This window comes from Triticum dicoccoides, chromosome 4A (assembly GCF_002162155.2).
Source record: "Triticum dicoccoides isolate Atlit2015 ecotype Zavitan chromosome 4A, WEW_v2.0, whole genome shotgun sequence".
Classification (NCBI taxonomy): Eukaryota; Viridiplantae; Streptophyta; class Magnoliopsida; order Poales; family Poaceae; genus Triticum; species Triticum dicoccoides.
The window spans coordinates 388,745,434-388,758,393 of record NC_041386.1 but is presented as its reverse complement, the minus strand read 5'-3'; positions in this window follow the sequence as shown (position 1 = coordinate 388,758,393).

Genomic DNA, 12,960 nt, shown 5'->3' with positions numbered 1-12,960 from the left:
ATAGGCTTCTTTTCCGTCTATCAGGATCACGTGTTACTACTCCGTAGTTCCATAGGATTGGTTGATCAGAGTCATACCCCAGTTTTGAGTACTTCCGGTGTAGTCTGTTTAGTACTATCCCAGAACCTTGAGTGGTGATGTTGAGTTGTTGTACTACCCCATTTTTAGTAGGATGTCTCATTCTGAGCATTTTACTGCCGTTATGCTGCCGGATTTTCCCTAAGAGTTCGAGTGATACTAATTCCTTGTCCTACATTCTACAGTCCATAGTTGATGCTGATTCCGTCCTTGGTTCGTTTCTCAGGATGTCATCGGCTAAGCGAAGTTCCGTTGCTCGTAGCCAGAACCACGGAGATGGTAGGGATGAGGATCCTCCCGATCAGCCTTCGTTGACAGAGTTCATGCTAGAGATGGAGAGGAACAAGCGTGAGTCCAACCACTTGTTGGCACGTATCGAGGAGAACACCGCACATCAGTCCAACAAGTCTGTGACCATTCATGACTTCATTCGCTTGCACCCACCTACCTTTCATCATTCCATCGAGCCACTCGATGCAGATGATTGGCTCCGTAGCATCACTCATAAGCTGCATTCCGCAACGTAGCTGAAGATGACAAGGTCACTTATGCCACATATCACCTGGAAGGTCCTGCTAGTCTTTGGTGGCAGAACTATGAGGCTATGCTTCCAGCTGGCCAGATTCCTACCTGGAAGGATTTCACTGAGGCTTTTCGCGAGCATCACATTTCCCAAGCCCTCCTTGATCGCAAGAGAGAAGAGTTCTGCAGTTTCACCCAGAGTAAGATGGCTGTTGATGCTTATAGCAGAGAGTTCGAGAACCTCACCCGTTATGCCACAAAAGAAGTGTCCACGGATGCTAAGAAGCAGGCTAGGTTCTGGAAGGGTCTCAACCCCAAGTTGCGTCGTGATCTTCACCTGCATCATTGCGATACATTCCAAGCTCTTGTGAACAAAGCCATCAATGCAGAGATAGCTCAACTCACTTACGAGGAGTCTCGTAAGCACACCCGTGATTTGGGATCTTCCTCCGGTTCTAGTTCCCAGAAACGCCGGATTTGGGTTCCAAACTCTGCTCTTCCTTCCGGTTATACACCAAGGTCATCTCATGTGGTGCCTTCCCCAGCTCAGTCATATGTTCCACCCAGGCCTACTGGTAGACCGCTTGTTAGTGCGGGTCCCCGTCCAACCTCAGGGACTTGCTTCACATGCGGGAAGCCAGGACACTATGCACGTGATTGCTCTCAAACTAGTTATGCTCCACCTCAGCCCGAGAAGACTGTTGGCTGTATTAAGCCATCACGCAAGATGATCAGTGTTAAGTCAGCCCCCACTGAACGTGGATGTGTGCATCACGTCTCACCTAAAGACGCTCATGATGATCCAGATGTCATTCTTGGTACACTCCTTGTCAATTGTCACCCAGCATCAGTTCTATTTGATACTGGGGCATCTCACTCCTTCATTTCTGAAGGCTATGCTCGTTTGCACGACATGTCATTTTGTGATATGCCAACTCCGCTTGAAATCCAAACCCCAGGGTCTAGATGGCAGACCACCAGAATCAGCCATGGTAATGAAATCCTTGTTGATAGACTTGTATTCCTTGCATCACTTGTAGCCCTCAAGTCCTCAGATATTAACATCATCTTGGGTATGGACTGGATGACAGCTCATCATGCCAAGATTGATTGCTACACAAGATCTGTTCAGCTTACACACCCATCTGGCAAGTTAGTCACCGTCTCTACTAGAGTTGCAAAGCGTCAGCTCTATTCTCTTAATGCCAGCCCTCTTCCAGACCTTGAAGATATCCCGGTAGTCCGTGACTTTCCGGATGTCTTTCCAGAGGAACTGCCAGGTGTTCCACCTGACAGAGATGTAGAGTTCGTCATAGATCTTATCCCAGGAACAGCTCCAATCTCCCGGAGACCTTACAAGATGGCACCCCTAGAACTAGCCGAGCTTAAGAAACAACTCGATGAGTCCTTGCAAAAGGGTTTCATCCGTCCTAGTTCTTCTCCTTGGGCTTGCCCCGTCCTCTTTGTCAAGAAGAAAGACGGTACGGATCGGATGGTTGTAGATTATCGCCCCGTTAATTTGGTTACGATAAAGAACAAGTATCCGCTCCCCAGGATCAACGACCTGTATGATCAGCTCACTGGATCCTCAGTCTTCTCCAAGATGGATTTAAGGTTAGGATACCACCAAATCAAAATCAGAAACGGGGACATTCCCAAGACAGCTTTTGTCACTCGTTATGGTCAGTACGAGTACACCGTCATGTCCTTTGGTCTAACCAACGCCCCAGCCACATTCTCCCGCTTGATGAACTCGATCTTCATGGAGTACTTAGATAAGTTCGTCGTGGTTTACCTCGATGATATTCTTATCTACTCGAAGAACGAGGAAGAGCATGCCGAACATCTTAGACTTGTGTTAGAAAAACTCAGAGAACACCGCCTTTATGCCAAGTTCTCCAAGTGTGAATTTTGGTTGCCAGAAGTGACCTACCTAGGCCACGTAATCTCTGGTAAGGGCATTGCTGTCAATCCCGAGAGAGTTCAAGCCGTTCTTGATTGGACTCCACCTGAGACCGTTAAACAAGTTAGGAGTTTCCTTGGTCTAGCCAGCTATTGTCGCCGCTTTGTTGAAAACTTCTCCAAAGTAGCCAAACCCCTCACGGAACTTCTCAAGAAAGATAAAAAGTTCGAGTGGTCCCCACAGTGTGAGTACAGTTTTCAGGAACTGAAAAGACGCCTGACTTCTGCTCCCATACTTGTGCCACCGGATTTCACTAAAGACTTTATTATCTACTGCGACGCCTCACGACAGGGACTAGGTTGCATCCTTATGCAGGATCGTCATGTGATTGCCTATGCATCTCGACAGTTGCATCCACATGAGGATAATTATCCTACACATGATCTAGAGCTTGCAGCCGTAGTCTATGCACTCAAGACCTGGCGACATTACCTCCTTGGTAAACGTTGCGAGATTTACACCGATCACCAGAGTCTCAAGTATATCTTCACCCAACCGGATCTGAACCTTAGGCAAAGACGTTGGTTGGAGTTGATCACAGATTATGATCTAGGGATTACCTACACCCCAGGCAAAGCCAATGTCATGGCTGATGCGCTAAGCCGTAAATCCTATTGCAACAATCTCATGTTGCAGCAAGGCCAACCACTTCTCCATGAGGAATTCTGTAAGCTTAATCTACACATAGCTCCTCGCGGATTCCTTTCTACCCTGGTGGCGAAACCTGATCTTGAAGATCGGATTATCGCTGCTCAAAAGCAAGACACGGGAATTTCTCGGATCAAGAGAAACATTAAGAAGGGAGTTGGTGGATGTTTCTCTATGGATGATCGTGGTGTTGTTTTCTTTGAGAATCGCTTGGTGGTTCCCAAGAATCAACATCTGCGACAATTGATCCTTAAGGAGGCGCATGAATCTCCTCTCACGATTCATCCCGGTAGTACTAAGATGTATCAGGACCTACGCCAGAGGTTCTGGTGGACTAGGATGAAGAGAGAAATCGCTGAGTTCATTGCTAAATGTGACATTTGTCATCGCATTAAGGCAGAGCATCAAAGGCCTGCTGGCACCCTTCAGCCTTTAGCTATTCCTGAGTGGAAATGGGATAAAGTTGGTATGGACTTCATTACCGGCTTTCCCAGGACCAAGAAAGGGAATAACGCTATCTTCGTAGTCGTTGATCATCTTTCCAAAGTGGCTCACTTCCTTCCTGTTCGGGAAAGTATCACTGCTGGTCAGCTTGCTGACTTATATATTTCTCGAATAGTGTCACTTCATGGTGTTCCACTAGAGATCAATTCAGACCGTGGCAGTCTTTTCACTTCTCATTTTTGGGAGAGTTTCCAAACTGCCATGGGAACCCATCTTTCTTTCAGTACCGCTTTCCACCCTCAATCAAGTGGTCAGGTGGAACGGGTCAATCAAATTCTCGAAGACATGCTTAGAGCTTGCGTTATCTCCTTCGGTATGGATTGGGAGAAATGTCTTCCTTTCGCCGAGTTTGCTTATAACAACAGCTACCAATCCAGCCTCAAGAAAGCTCCTTTTGAGGTTCTCTATGGACGAAGATGTCGAACACCTTTGAACTGGTCAGAAACCGGTGAAAGACAATTCTTTGGACCGGATATGATCCAGGAGGCAGAAGAGCAAGTTCGCATCATTCGTGAGAATTTGAAAACAGCCCAGTCTCGTCAGAAAAGTCAGTACGATCGTCATCATAAGGATATGACTTATGAAATTGGCGACCAAGCTTACCTTCGGGTTACTCCTTTGAAGGGTACCCATCGTTTCGGTATCAAGGGCAAGTTGGCTCCTCGTTACATTGGTCCTTTTCGTATTCTCGCTAAACGAGGAGAGGTTGCCTACCAGTTGGAACTACCCCCACATCTTTCTCGAGTTCATGATGTCTTCCACGTCTCTCAACTCAGGCGTTGCTTCTCGGATCCTATCCGTGGAGTGGACCACGAAACGCTCGATCTCCAAGATAACCTCACATACCGAGAGTACCCGGTTCGCATTCTTGATCAAGCAGAGCGTGTCACTCGACGTCAGAACATCAAGTTTCTCAAAGTTCAGTGGTCTCATCATTCCGAGAGAGAAGCTACTTGGGAGCGAGAAGATCGTCTTCGACTGGAGTACCCCGCTTTCTTTCCGTCGACCCCTGAATCTCGAGACGAGATTCTGTCAAGTGGGGGCGAGTTGTCACATCCCTAGTCTGGTATGACCTAGACTAGCTGGTCATTTGTGCATCATGTTTAAATTTCATTTAAATTTGAAATGAGGATTGGTGGAACCCTCAGAATCATTTTTGAAAATGACCCAAATAAAAATTTCTCCAAAAGGGTCCAAGAAAATGCTCATGTTGCCCTCTGAAAATATTGGACAGAGATAAAAATCAAAACAATATTTTTAGGAGCTCATGGATATTTTATTAAATCAAACAAATGTCAGAAAATTAGAAAAGAAAACAGAAAAGGGGAGAGAGACTTACCTGGGCCACTTACCCGATCGGCCCAGCAGCTCGGCCCAGCTGACTGGCCGACGCCAGTCGTCCCCCTCCTCGCGCCAGGAGGCCAGGGGCGTGTGGCCGGCGCGTGCGCACCGTTGTGCCGCCACGGCACCTGCCTGCCTGTCCTCCCCCTCGACGCCTGGACGTCCGGAACGTCGCCACGCAGCCGCCCCGGTCCTTTTCCCCTCCCTCTCGCTCTCCCTCCTCCCTGGTTCTCTCTTCCCCGAGCGCACCCGAGCGCAGCCGCCGCCATCGCTCGCCGTTGCCATGGCCACCGGCGTCAAGACACGCACCTCCGGACGCGCTCCATCGCCGACGCCGTTGTCTTCTTCACCACCGACGCCGGAGATCGACCTCGCCGCCATCGCCGTCGATTCACCGGACGCAGGACGTCCCCGAGCACACCGGCCTGCTCTGCGAGTCCGCCGTGAGCCCCTCTTCTTTTCCCCTCACCTCTCTCTCTCGCGCGTGCCCTGTAGCCGCTGCCCCGCGAGCGCCCGAGGCCGCCGTCCGCCATGGTCGGCGAGCTCCGTGCCCCCGAGCACCTCCGCCTCGCGTAGTAGCTCGATGTGCTCCTGCTGCCTCGTAGCTACCGCCTGTGCCCTCCGTTCGCTCGAAAGCGAGCTGCAGCCCCACGCCCGTGCTATCCCGAACTCCGGCCGCCGCCGTGAGCTTTGCTCCGGTGAGCTCCGGTGCCCCCGCAGCCCCCCACCAGCTCCCCTGGATGCGGACGACGACGGGCTACGCCCCGGTGGTCTTCGCGCGACCAAACGCCGCTTGTAGCGCAAGTCCGGCGAGTCGCCGCCGCGTTATTGGTCGCCGCCGGCCAGAACTCCGGCGGGCTAACGTGGCTCCGTTAATTATGCACTAATCCCCACCTACTGACGCTGACGAGTGGGCCCCAGGGCTTAGTCAAAGCTAATCAGCCCAGGTTTGACTCGGGGTTAACCCCAGTGTCACTGACGTGTGGACCCCACACGTCAGGTTTGACCCTGGACAGCCGCGTTGACCCGCTGATGTAGTGATGATGTCATGCTGGCGCAATAATATAATTTCTGGATTTAAATTTAATCAGAAAATTCCAGAAATTGATTTAAACTTCAAAAATTCATAGAAATTCAACCGTAGCTCAGATTGAAATAATTTATATATGAAAAATTATCAGAAAAATGCAATCTTTCCATCTGTACTAGTTTCATGCATGACAAACCAACTTATACATGCTGAATATGAGAAAACACATTATGTCATATTAAGAGACTTATTTTTGGAGTTGCATTTGAACCTTTTGTTCAAATGGACTTCATTCAATTGAATACTAGTTGCATTAGCTCAAACAGCATCACATCTACATGCCATGTTCATGCATCATATTGTTGCATATGATTGTGTTTTGATTGCCGGCACCGTTCCTTCTCGATAGGTCCTACTCCGGAGACGTTCCAGAGTACCTGTCTGTGAAGCAGTGCCTCCCTTATTGATTTACCAGGCAAGCAACCCCCCTTGTTCATTTCGATAAAACCCTACTCTCTCGCTCCTGCTCTCAGTTATTGCATTAGGACAACAACGATTCATCTGCTACTTTGTGCTGCGGTAGTTGAACCCATTCCTCTGCATGACCTGTCATTGCCACAGTAAATAGTTGAAACCCACTAGCATGTGTAGGAGTTGATTGAAGCCACTGATGTGTTCCTACCATGCTATGCCTGCTATTGCTTAGAGTTGTGTCAGGTCTGATTCATTGGGAATGAATTGGAGTGTTACGATATGTTCTGATGCTGAGAGTGAAGTGTGTGAACACGATTTGGTAAAGGTAGCGGTGAGAGGCCATGTAGGAGTACATGGTGGGTTGTCTCACTGGAACCGTCCTTAAGCCCTGAGTTCTGTGTATGTTGTCCAATGACTCGATACTACCACACATTGGGCTCCGGGCGCTCCAAGCCCTCTCGACTTATTAACCAACTTGATCTCTGTCCAGGAGTCGCAACTAGTTTATGGTGTTTGTAGGTAGTGCTATTTTTCTACCAAGTGGCACCCGGCAGGGTGGGCTTGGGACAGACTAGGCACACGTGGCCTGGTGTACCGAGTGGCACCCGGATGGTGGGCTCGGGAACCCTGTACACATCGTTTGGGGCCGTGAGCGACACCCCGGCCGGATCTCCTTGCGGATGAAACCCGAATAGGCGATAAACCTGGACTAGAGTCTTGTGTGGTTAGTCAGGTCGTGGCCGACACCCTCGCCAGGCTTCCGCTTGAAGGTTGCCGAGATACATGACGTGTACATGGCGGTAAGTGGCGAGAGCGTGTGTGAAGAAGTACACCCCTGCAGGGTTAACATGATCTATTCGAATAGCCGGGTCCGCGGTTATGGACTTCTTGGATGCTTACATGGTACATAGACAACTTAAAGTGGATACTCTAAAATGCTCAAGACAAGTGTGAGTGCTATGGATGGCCTTCTCGTAGGGAGACGGGGATGAATCCATAGTAGTGTATTGTGTGGTGATTAGTGGACTCGTGTACGTTGTTTCACCTCAAGAGTTTCTGGTAGTCGTAGAACAGGATAGCCACAGAGTCAAAGCTGGCTTGCTGCAACTAAACCCCACGTTACCCTCTTGATACAAGTGCATGTATGATAGGATCTGATGTAAGTCTTGCTGAGTACCTTTGTACTCATGTTGCTTTATTTATGTTTTTGCAGCGGAGACTTCGGTCTTACTAGTGTTCCCATGGACTTCGACTAGTAGCTAGTACCTCAGCTACGATCTTGATCGGATGTTGTAGATAGTCAGGCTCTTCAGCCTTTTTCATTTGTAGATGTCTGTACCCAGACATGTAATGCTTCCGCTTGTTGCTTGTATGCTCTGTATGATGGGTCTTGTGACCCCTGTTTGCATTAATTGCTATGACGGCTCTTCTGAGCTTTTATCTATATGAGTTGTTGAGTTATGCTGTGATGCCATGTTGTACAGCACATACTTGCATGTTATGCGTACGTGTAATGTGTATTGCTATGTGTGGGATCTGACTATCTAGTTGTTTATTCTTAGTAGCCTCTCTTACCGGGAAATGTCTCCTAGTGCTTCCACTGAGCCCTGGTAGCTTGCTACTGCTCCGGAACACTTAGGCAGGCCGGCATGTGTCCTTCTTCGATCCTGTGTCTGTCCCTTCGGGGAAATGTCACGCGATGAATACCGGAGTCCTGCTAGCCCGCTACAGCCCGGTTCACCGGAGTCCTGTTAGCCCAGTGCTACAGCCTGGATTCACTCGCTGATGACCGACACGTTCGATGCTGGGTCATGGATGCCTGTCCCTGTAAGTTAGTGCCACTTTGGGTTTACGACTAGCCATGTCAGCCCGGGCTCTTTATCATATGGATGCTAGCGACACCATCATATACGTGTGCCAAAATGCGCAAACGGTCCCGGGCAAAGGTAAGGCGACACCCGTGAGGATACCGTGCGTGAGGCCGCAAAGCGATATGAGGTGTTACATGCTAGATCGATGTGGCATCGAGTCGGGGTCCTGACAGAAGATCATCACTCCACTCCTTCCATTCTTGAAGAAATTCCAGCCACTAGTGTTGATGTTAATGTTCATTAAGAATTGAAGACCCAGGCTGCTACTGAAGCAGAAACTTAAATTCCTCAGCCTGTGGTCCCTGAGAATGTGATTCCTGAGGCTGTGATGACTTTGACTGACACTCCTCAACCCAAGCCGAAGAACCCGTTCTCCAAGAAGCAAAAATTCAAGGCTGATGACTTCTTCCATGAGCATGTATTCTTCATAGATTACAATCCGTATGACTCTGCTCGTCTGACAATGAAGCGTTTCTGGACCGCAAGCCAAGCCAACTTCTATTCTTCACTGCTTTTCGATAAGGACAAAGTATTTGATCATGTGCATATTCCTCATGTGGACATGGAATCACTGCGTTGCTTCGCACCAGTCCTCAGTGTGCTTCATGAAGCTGGGCTGCTCAACTTCTGCACCAACATCGTAGACTGGAATAAAGAACTAATTCTTCAGTTCTACGCGACGCTGCACATCATAGGAAATGCTGAAGATGTGAATTCTTGGGTGTTGGACTGAATGGCCGATAACACTCACTTCAAAGCACCGGCCTCTGAATTGCTTCATGCCCTGCCTGTCGGTCCTCCCCTTGAACGTGCGCAGCTGATCTATCCTGAACCTGAGCTTTCAGATCACTACATGCAAGTGCTGATGAAACCGCTGAAGCCTGGTCAAGCCCCAAGGACCAAATTCCTCGTGAAGGAATTGTTGCATGTGCCTCGGACCGTCTATCGCATTTTGACCAAAACATTGAGTCCAATCAAAAGCCACGACTTGAATGAAGAACTGGTTGTTGGTGAAACGCCCTCGATGCGGCTATATCTCCCACGTGTCGAAGCATGACTTAGAGGCATAACCGCATTGAAAGCAATGTCGCAAGTGAGGTAATCTTCACACAACCCATGTAATACATAAGGGAAAGAGATGCATAGTTGGCTTACAATCGCCACTTCACACAATACATGAATAAAGCATTACATCATCCAGATTCAATCAAGGTCCGACTACGGAACCAAAATGAAAGAAGACTACCCCAAATGCTACACAGATCCCCGATCGACCCCAATTGGGCTCCACTACTGCTCAACTGGGAACGAAACAACACAAAGGACAAGATCTTCATTGAGATCCTTCTTGAGCTTGGTTGCCTCACCTGCTCGGTAACATCGGCACTTGCAAACTAGTTTTGGAAGTATCTGTGAGTCACGGGGACTCAGCAATCTCACACTCTCGCGATCAAGACTATTTAAGCTTATGGGTAAGGTAAAGGTATGAGGTGGAGCTGCAGCAAGCGACTAGCATTTATGGTGGCTAACATACGCAAATTAGAGCGAGAAGAGAAGGCAAAAGCACGTTCGAGAAACTATGATCAAGAAATGATCCTAGAACAACCTATGTCAAGCATAACTCCAACACCGTGTTCACTTCCCGGACTCCGCCGAGAAGAGACCATCACGGCTACACACTTCAGGTTTTCTACAACCGAACATTAACAAATTCCCATCTGCCCATAACCGCGGGCACGGCTTTCAAAAGTTCAAATCCCTGCAGGGGTGTCCCAACTTAGCCCATCACAAGCTCTCACGGTCGATGAAGGATATTCCTTCTCCCAAGACAATCCGATCATACTCGGCATCCCGGTTACAAGACATCCTTGAAAATGGTAAAACAAGTCCAGCAAAGCCACCCAGATGGGCCGACAAATCCCGATAGGAGCTGCACATATCTCATTCTCAGGGCACACCGGATAGGTGAAGCTACGAGTAAAACTAGCCCTCGAGTTGCCCCGAGGTGGCCCCGCAGGCTGCCCATTTCGGACCAACACTCAGAGGAGCACTGCCCGGGGGGGTTAAATAAAGATGACCCTTGGGCAGGCCTACCCAAGGGAAAGAAAAGGCTAGGTGGCAAATGGTAAAACCAAAGTTGGGCCTTGCTGGAGGAGTTTTATTCAAGGCGAACTATCAAGGGGTTCCCATTATAACCCAACCGTGTAAGGAACGCAAAATCCGGGAACATAACACCGATATGACAAAAACTATGGCGGCAAGAGTGGAACAAAACACCAGGCATAAGGCCGAGCCTTCCACCCTTTACCAAGTATTTAGATGCATTAATTAAATAAGAGATATTGTGATATCCAAATAAAATATCCATGTTCCAATAAGGAACAAACTCCAATCTTCACCTGCAACTAACAACGCTATAAGAGGGGCTGAGCAAAGCGGTAACATAGCCAAACAACGGTTTGCTAGGACAAGGTTGGTTAGAGGCTTGGTTTAACAATATGGGAGGCATGATAAGCAAGTGGTAGGTATCGCAGCACAGGCATAGCAAAAGAGCGAGCAACTAGCAAGCAAAGATAGAAGTGATTTCGAGGGTATGGTCATCTTGCCTGAATTCCCGCAAGGAAGAAGAAAGAGTCCATGAATAAGACAAACAGACGTAGTCGAACGGATCCTCACAAACGCGACGTTATTGGAACCAACCCGAAGAAGCAACACCAGAAAGAAGCACACAACAAAGTAAACAACCAACACATGAACATGGCATGATATGCGGGATGCGGTATGTAATGCATATGCATGATTTGGAAAGGAATGATTGAACCTGTCCTCAACTTGGAAAACCAAGAGTGTCACTGGAAAGAGGAGTTGATTTCGGTCGAAATCGATATAAAGATCACCGAAATCGGATGCATTGTTTGGAAATGACAAGCAAAACAAATATGGCACCAGTCTGCGATAATCAGCAAGTATCCTCCTAAATGCATCAAGAACAATATGCTACAACACTCAAACATAGCAACAAAATACATGGAAGGGATCCACTCATGATTCTTGACAAAAGATGAACACTGAGCTATGGCTAATTCAGCCATTAACAGGCTAAAACAAGCATGGCAAAAGTGCAAATCATAACAGATTTCAGACTCGGTGAAATTAACAGCATGTCAGGAATTTATCATCAGGTAGCAATCTTTAGAGAATGGAAACTACATGCTACAGGAACATATCATGGCAAAGAAAGGCATGGAATGAATCTACTCTAAGCATATAACAAAAGTCCCTTAGTGATGATGAGCCAAAAGGGAACAAAAAATACAATTGCAAGCATATGAACATAGCAAAAACATAAACAGATTCAGAGTTAGTGAAAAACTGGAGCATGCAAAACAGATTAACAAGTAGGCACATTTACGAGCTCGATGCACTCACTACAGAGCATGGCATCACAAACTAAGCATACACCCATCAAGAATATGTGGCATAGGAGCTAGACATGGCAAGAACAACAACATAGCATGCACGGATCAATAGCAACATCCTCAGCAATATCGCTAACAAGTTAACAATCTGCCAGGAACATTTTATAGAAAAAGTAGAGCTCGATTGACTCAAGCTAGGGTGCTCCATAAATGCAAACAAAGACATGGATGAATAGAGCACAACAATATTAACAAAACATCCTCACTGATCATCCTCAAAAGAGGCACGGATCACTAGGAAACATCAAGAACATATGGCATAAAAACAATATCAGGACAAGGACTTGGAGAAATTCTAAGTCCCTGAAATCAACATCAACGATTACGCTACTTTGCATGCTTGTGCTAGTCACCACATAGATCACAAAAATACATGGCATACACCCCTGTAAAGATGGCATGGCATATAACAAAACACATGTAGAGCTCAGGATCATAGCATGCACACATTAATCATGGAAAAAATGACAAAAGGCCATTTGCTGAAACAGATCTGCAACTTTCCTCACATAGCCCTCTTCCAACAGCATTTCGGGCATCAAGATGAGCTCAAATGAAAATGATGCAATGATATGAAATGATGTACTCGTCGAGACGAACATTTTGATATGCTACACGCATGAATCAGAGCTACGATGAGGGGGTTATGATGCGATGCAAAATGCATAAAATAACTGGGATCTGGGGACTTGGTGAGATTTTTACCCCGCGAAAAAGTCAACGGGCCGGATCTGGATCGCGGAGGCAGAGTGGATCGGGCCGGTTCGGGGCAGAGCGGACCCGGGCGTCGGCGGCGTCGTCTCCGGCGAGCTCGTCGCCGACGAGGACGGTGCAAAGGAGGCTGGGGGCAGGCAGAGGCGGGCGGCATCATCGTCTCCGGCGTGGGGCACGCGGGCGGAGGAGCCACAGGCGGCGGGGACCGGGCGGCGCCGGTCAGCTCGCGCGCGGCGGCGGTTGCCGGACGGCAGGGCGACGAGGTTGGCGGAGGCGGCGAGGTGAGACGGCGGCGGAGTGCTGCGGTGGCGGCGAGCGGCTGCGCCGGCGATGGTG